The sequence below is a fragment of the Corvus hawaiiensis genome, chromosome 4 (genome assembly GCF_020740725.1).
Source record: "Corvus hawaiiensis isolate bCorHaw1 chromosome 4, bCorHaw1.pri.cur, whole genome shotgun sequence".
Classification (NCBI taxonomy): domain Eukaryota; kingdom Metazoa; phylum Chordata; class Aves; order Passeriformes; family Corvidae; genus Corvus; species Corvus hawaiiensis.
The window spans coordinates 54,534,853-54,542,352 of record NC_063216.1 but is presented as its reverse complement, the minus strand read 5'-3'; the positions used below and the strand labels follow the sequence as shown (position 1 = coordinate 54,542,352).

Below are 7,500 nucleotides of genomic sequence, written 5' to 3'. Positions count from 1 at the left end.
TCCAATGTAACAAAGATAAAGAGTCTAACTTACTTTGTTTAGTTAATAACATTAGGCCAGAAGGATCACCTAGTCATTTCGTGTTACCCAATACATTGCTAATATAAACAATGTCTAATTACAGTGACTACATACTCCCATGAAATGACCAATTAGAACATTTGCTGATTGTACATGTTCACTGTTAGAGACATTTCCACAGGCTTTCTGTGGGTTATATTCATAAATTCTACCCCAGCTGGTAGGAAGCATAAGAGCAGAATATGAGAGGAAGAAGTTTTTAAGCAGCACAAAGGACATTTAAATTCTGAGACAGAGTTTCCATGCAAAAATATATCAAATTAAAATATAATTTTTAGTATTCCCTAGGAGTATGTAATATTGCACATTTATATGCTCTTCTTGCTGAATCAAGCAGATCATATGGTGTATTCAAGACTCATATGATAAAGAAGACATGTGTTAGCATTTTAATATTTAGACCAACAAATACAGAGTGATTTCATTTTTCTTACAAAGCTGATTTATTGACTATAATCTGTAGCTGGTATGAATTATGCCAGAGTAGTCTCTTATTTATTTTTGTTACTTTACTGATGAGTCAATAACTGTCCCCTGAAAATATTAGTCCAGCATGTGTCAATGTTCTGTAAAGTGGCAAAATCTGACAATGATATTGACAGCATGTGTTAAACTCAAATTAAAATCAAAATTTAAAAAATACGATAAATGAGAACAAACTCTTCCTTGTCTAAAGAAAAATTGCTGACACTGTAAAAATTGCTTTTTTAACGATTGAATTATTATCCTTTAAGTAATCATGTTGAAAAATTTGCTAGATCCGTTAAAGTAAATAACAGTACTTCAGTATGTGCATTGCCAAACCTAATTAACACAAAAAATATTAGAAATACTGGAAACAATGAGACACAGTTATCTAGACAAATAAAGAAATTAATTTACAATGATTGCAATCAATGCATATATCACAGCCAAATAAAAATTGGATACTGAAAAACTATCTGGAAGTATTGATGTTACCAATTGCTCTGCAGGTGTCGAAAATGCCTGGCTGCCACACATGCCAGTGCAGTCTCAATCCTTCTCTTGCTTCAGTGAGTTCAAATGTTGCCACTCAGGTCAGTGTGATAGTGTCAGGTGCTTTTCCTATTCTTCTTAGGCAATGCCCTAAACAATACTAATCTACTTACATGAAAGTTTTCCTTTGAATAAAATGATACATGATAATCTACATGTCTGTCCACTAGAATTTGAGAGAATTAAAATGTAGCTTAAAACCCACATCATGTAAATAATTACAATTTGGTAAAAGCTAAAAACAAAAATTAAAAAATGTTCTCTTAAATTAATTGGTATATACTGAATGTGTGCTACATTGTCTTGTCCAGCATATTTAAAAATGAAATATATGATAAACTTTGTCTTATTACAATTATATTAACAAAATAAAGTAATTAAAAGACTCCTACTTTTTTTTCTAGAAGAAAAGAAAGAGACAGAAATTATTAAACTATCCAGAAAAGAATCAAAGCTTTTATATGGAAAACAATTCTTTGAGCTGAATTGCAATAAATCAATAAGATGGTTATTTTTCAATAGGTAATAATTGTCTTTATATAAACCGAAAATATTGTTTGGGGTGATTAATATACAATGCCACATTATGCATTTGAGAGTGTCAATGCATAATTCTTAGTTCTAATGTTATTATGTAATTGAGAGAACATGTTCATTTGCCCTAATAACTACTAAGATGCACTTAATAAAATGAAATGTAATAATACTTGTAATTTAATCTATTCATGGGAGTAATTTTAAAAGTCTAGCATTCTCCTTAATGTGGATAACATTCATAATTTATAAAGTGTTGTGATGCAGAATTGACAATGCCATTGTTTTTTACACTTTGAGATGAATCTGCAGGCTTCATTATCTGCATACCAACCTCAGGATTATCAAGGGCAAACAAAAGATAATTAACACCAGAAACAGGCAAATGCAGGAGATACTCAGTGAGGTTTTTCATTTAATGTGGAACCTTTGAAAACTGGGAAAAGGAATAACAGTTCAAAATCTTTTTTTTTTTTTCCCTTCGCAGAAAACTATTCCAGTATGCTTTTTATTTCCTACATTTTAAATATCATGGGTTTTGCTATAAAATTATATTGGCATGGTCAGCCTTAGATACATTCAGTAAATGAATGCGTTAAGACAAGTATTTTTCCCAAAGTACTAAGTGTTCGTTTTCTGTGGTGGTTTTTTTTGTCTAGAACAGTAGATGGGTAACTATGGTATATATTTTCAAATGCTATAGTTTCACTTGCCCACAGCAAATCTGTAAATAAATCACTTAACTTTTCCTTGCCTCATTGTGCCATTCTCTAATGATGAAAACTTCTACTACACAAATTTGATTAATGAATAAGATGTATTTTTATGTTAATAGCTTGTAGGAAAAAGCATGCGAGACTGCCTTGAGTGTTTTTATATGTACTCACAGCAGAATAATAAAGGTATACTAAATGCTGATATCCGAGAGAGTGTATTTCAATCAGTAAGGATTACTGACATGTTTCTTTTTAGTTCTTTGAACAAGAAGTCTTGACTAAGATTCTGCATTGCACTCAAAAATATTTGCCATGTAACTAATAATTTCAGAAATTAACCAGTGAAGATCCTCCACAAAGAGAATCTTTTGAATGCAAGGCAAAGAAGCATTATATGGTTAGACTCTAATCTGTGAATGAACACACTTCTACAAAAGGTCCAGGCAAAGTCATTTTACAAATGGAAATGCAAGACAGTGGCATTCAGAGTTTTACACAACTTACAGATGTTGATGACAGTTTAACTCCCCACCTGTTACTTACATAAGAAGTTATTATTACAGGGGAATGTGATTATTAGCCTATGAGCTATCCATGAAAGATTTAACCATTTGTGTTTGAAGACCTTGGTGTATTACCATACCTTCACATTTTACAATTTAGAACTGGAAATGCCTTTTAAGTAACTAATCCAAAAATTATATACAATCAGTAGGAGCTCGCTTTCCACCCAGCACAGGGAGCTGAGAGCACTCTACACAGGGATGATGGTTACACTCTAAGATTCAAGCTGCAACATAACTTGATGAGTCTTGTTCTCTTCCAGAAGGCCTGATGCCAGTTATAATGGTTCCTTCATTATCAGGGTTGTCCCTTATTCCTACTTACCAAACCTTTTTCCTCTTGGTCCTGATTCACCCTGGACAGTGACAGGCACCAGAAGGTGCATGGGACAGGGAAGCCCATATGAGCACACTGTCCCCGCCCCAGGAAACAGGGAGAGGCTGAGGCCAGGGGCTCTCCACATCCTTGGATATCCAGACAAGTATTTATATCCAGACAAGCATTTAAGGCCATGAAATCCCACAGAAACTATGTGGTTGATGATCAGTTCAAATGAGTCAGCAGTGTGCCATTGAGATCAGCAGGGCATTGGGCATCCTGAGGTGTGTCAAGCACAGCATATCTACCAGGTGGAAAGAGACTGTCCCACTAGGCTCAGCCTCACCTCAAGTACTCTGCACAGTTTTGGTCAACGTAATACATCACAATGTGCCCAAAGGAGGTTATCAAAAATGCCAAAGGGACTAGAGGGCATGACTTATGAGGAGCAGATGAGGATATTTTGTTTATTCATCTCAGAGAAGAGGAAGGTGCAGAGTGATCTCATTGCTGTCTACAACCTCCTCATGAGGGGGAGTGGAGAGGGAGGTATTGATCTCTTCTTTCTGGTGTCCAGTGATGGAATGTATTAAAGCTACACAAGGGTAAACTCAAACTGGATATTATGAAAAATTCTTCACTGAAAGGGTGGTCAAAGAAAAGAACAAGCTCTTGAAGAGCTTGGTCATGGCTCCAAGGCTCCTGTTGGTGTTCAAAAAGCATCTGAATGATGCTCAGCTTCATGGTTTATATTTTTTTATGTGGTTTAACTTTTAGGTTGCCCTATGTGGAGGCAGGATTTGGGGTCAATGATCCTCATGGGTGCCGCCCAGCTCAGGATACTCTGGGAACCTATGATGCTAAGTAACTGGAAATCTCAGGCACTGAGTTGTCATTCTTTGACTAGTTGTCATTCTAGTTTCTAGATACTTCTGAAAAATAGAGCTCCAAACTTTTCCCACACTCAGTGGGAAGCTTTAAAATTAAGAAAAAATGAAGAATCAAGATAGTAAAACTCCTAAGTGCTACAGCGATCTAAAAAATTTTTTTAATTAAAATTCCTTTTTTAAGGACATTGGCTTCAGTTCTGCAAATATTTGTACAAAAGCTTTTTAACCTAAGGTCTTTAAAATTAAATGTACCATGGCTAGAAGAGAGACCATGTCCCTTTGAACTAATAGAGAATATCAGTTCCCTCACATAAATTTATTTATTTAAAAGCCCCCATCCTTTCATTGAATTCATCTTCTATTTAACTCCCCTTCCCCTGAAGGAAAATAAGGTATATCCTCTACTATCTGGAGATTACTGTAAATACATTTTATGGAGTATGATACCCTTTTTAATTACACACAGGAAAACACAATCAGAGTAGGTCCAACTTGATTACCAGGTGAGACAGTAAAAAACACACCATGGCAAATGGGGTAGTGGGCAGTGGTGGGCTCTGTGACAATCCCTGCTCTCCATGAACCCCATCCCTGCCTTCTGTAGCAGGAGAGGCAGCCTTTGTTTATAAAGTCCAGAGGACATACACAGACAGAGTAGATAATGTAGAGCTTCTCCATTACAGAGATATTTCAGTAAAGTCTTTCTTTCGTGCTTTATCCTTCCAACTTCTACTACAACTACCAGTAATAATAAGAACAATAAAATAATGGTAATAACAATAATAATGAAACCTGTTTGCTAATCTTCACATTTATTATGAGATTTTTTTCTGAAAACTTTTCTCTGGACCTATCCTCCACAGTATTTCTAAACATCTTTTAAGTGGTGTTCATGGGTTTATTTTAAGAGTTTATTATAGACCAGGATTTTCAGAAATCTGTAGTAAATAACAAGAAATACTCAATGCTTAGCAGCTGGAGTTATTCAAAGCAGCATACACTCTTCTTATTTATATATTTTTATATTTTACATTATACTTAGCATATATAATTTTTATGCAGTTTCATTTTCTACACATTTAGTTTACCAGGATGCAGGTTTTGCAAATGTATGTGGTTCTTTCTGGAAAGGTGCAGTTCCAGATGCAGCAATATCTGGTCCTCTGTGCAAAACTCCCACCTGTGTTAATGGGAATTTGTGATGAAGTGAGAACTACAGGTAATTATATAATGAAATGCAGATATGAAAGATGTGTTAATGGCAGAACACTAACATAATCATTGTGTGTGCATGTGAGTATGAAAAAGCCAAAAGTTGTTTGCCAAAATTTGAAAAACTAATAGTTGAGATTATAAGAACTAAGTCTATTTTTGTTTTGCCTGATAACCTTTCTAAGAGAATACAATATTACTTTTTCTGCTGCTGAGTCCCTGTCATTCAAGGTAGCCTACCAGTATGGTGAACTGCTTGAGCCATATATAAAGGCTCACATGCTATGATTTATGCTATAATTTGGAGTCAGTTACATTCATTTCTGCTAATATGCAGATATTGAAGCCTTAGAATTCTCATTCAGGAGGGACCTATTTGCATCTTACTATGACAGTTCCAAATCTGTATTCCCTGTATGGATGAAAACTTCAGAGTGACAGAGCTTCATCAGAACTAAAGGAGCTTCCACAAACAGGGTGCCTGTGGAAAGAACTACTTTCAGCTGGTATATGAGGGATGATGAGCTCCTTTTAGATCTATACATCTAGCAAATTTTTGAGAGTTCTTGGAAAAAAGTAGAGAAGGTTTAAGAAGATTGGCAATAAATCCTTAAATTTAAAATAAACATCTTCCAGTGTATCAAAAGGACTAGATGTAACATACACTGGATACCAGTTGATTTTTCTCCCTTGCAGGTATATTTATGAAAGCACATGCACCGCAAAATATGCACCCCCAAGCTTGTTGCCTGAGGATGAAATAATAGTCGATGATAACTCTTCCAGAAAGAACTGCCTTTGTGCTACATTTAAACTCAGTGCTCACGTTCTAGCATAAAACCAATAAAGAATTTTCTGTTTCAAGTTGTGCTATATGTGGTGAGGAGGCACCAAATTTCAACATTACCTCCTAAAATTCAACTTCTGTTTAGAGTGATTAGAAGAATGATGAATAGAGTGTCAAAGTCTTTCAGCACCTCAGAAGTCCAATCTAACACCTGCAGAATCCTGACAATATGGAAATGATTGGAGGTTTTGTGCCATTGTGCCCTAAAGATTCTATGAGTGCTTTCTTGGCTGGACACTTACTCTATGCTATGTTGTGGTTGCTTAAGAAACTCTTCAGATTCCCCTTTCTGTCTTTTCTTTTGAGATCTCTCCTAGAACACATCTGTAATGTGGGGTCAGCTTCAATATTTGGTCTTCCTTGTGTTGCAATTAACAACCGATGATAGTCAGAAAGGAAGAGGTACTTTTTCTTTGCTTATCCTGGATGAGATTGAGATTATGCTTCTGGTTCTTCAATGGTAGGGCTTACTGCTGGAATAATTGCAATGTGTGCCAGATTTCCAAAAGTGCCTGCCTAACAGCCATATCTGCCAAATATATGCAGAAACTGCAGGAGCAAAGAAGTGTGTAGGTAATCTACCTGTGTGTGCAATTACAGTAGCAGTTGTTCATACACTTTGCATGAATGTAGTTTTATGTATGCAATGAAAGTCAAAGCCTAAGCTTGTACTGACAAACTTAGATACTTCCCGAACTGAAAGTAATGCCAGCTCTACACTCTAATTCCAACTGACTGAAGAGCTTTGAAACCTCTTTTGCTACATTGATTCTTCTAGCTGTCCATGCACACTGTGTTTTATAATATTCAATTGATCTACTGTTGCAGGGGCCAAAAGTGGATCTCTATAGAGAGGGAGAGTAATTGTCCACATCTATCAGTCATGTCAGAGAAATGTCTACAACTCAGGGAGAACTCTTGTGAGTAGAACCAGAGAAAGGAGTAATCTGGAACTCTTTTGAGTATCTCATTGATGTGAGAATAGACTAAAGAAGCCCTTGTTTGGTGGTCCAATTGTCCAGTGAACACATACTGTTGAAGTTACTGAAGCATATCCATTAATCTGCATGCTACATGCTGAATAAAGGGATGAAAAATGCTTGATTCAAGACACAAAATTATTTATTTGAGTTACAGCTGGAATTTTTTTAATCAGCTGTGGACTACTAGAACATATTTTGCATCCAAAAATTCTCAATCAACACTTTTATGGAATTTTTCCTTTGTGTGCATTTAGGCTGAAATCTGAAAGTGAATTTCAAGTCTGAATAATATAGCTACTAGTTCTGTACTGATTCTGTCAGCTAAGGAAAGTTTAACT

The 7,500-nt window shown here is 35.6% G+C and overlaps 1 long non-coding RNA gene across 1 annotated transcript in view; it reads right to left on the bottom strand.

Moving 5' to 3' along the window:
* The window catches only part of LOC125325527, a 48,213-nt gene that overhangs the window by 35,994 nt on the left and 4,719 nt on the right, over positions 1-7,500 (bottom strand). The gene's annotated exons all lie outside the window — the stretch shown is intronic.